Raw genomic sequence first — 333 nt, forward strand, 5'->3', positions numbered from 1 at the left:
AAATAAGCTTTAGGACAAAGCTAATACTGCCAACATCCCCCTCCTTCTCCCCTTCCCTCATCATCATTACCACATCAGTAATCACCTGACATCAGTAACCGCCTCCAAGTTGCCATCGCAGTTTTCCGATACAGATGACATCACTTCCAACCATCACTGACATCAACTGTCGCCATAACTGTGCCATATCGGCCTCTCCATCACCACCATAATTTGCCGATACTGTCATCGCTACATCATTTACATAAACCTTTTACATCGCTGACACCAAATTCCTTCGTCGTGATCCCGTTACATCGCTGTAAACATGGCCAACGTTGCCACATTAAGCCG

The sequence above is a fragment of the Penaeus monodon genome, chromosome 27 (assembly GCF_015228065.2).
Source record: "Penaeus monodon isolate SGIC_2016 chromosome 27, NSTDA_Pmon_1, whole genome shotgun sequence".
Taxonomy (NCBI): Eukaryota; Metazoa; Arthropoda; class Malacostraca; order Decapoda; family Penaeidae; genus Penaeus; species Penaeus monodon.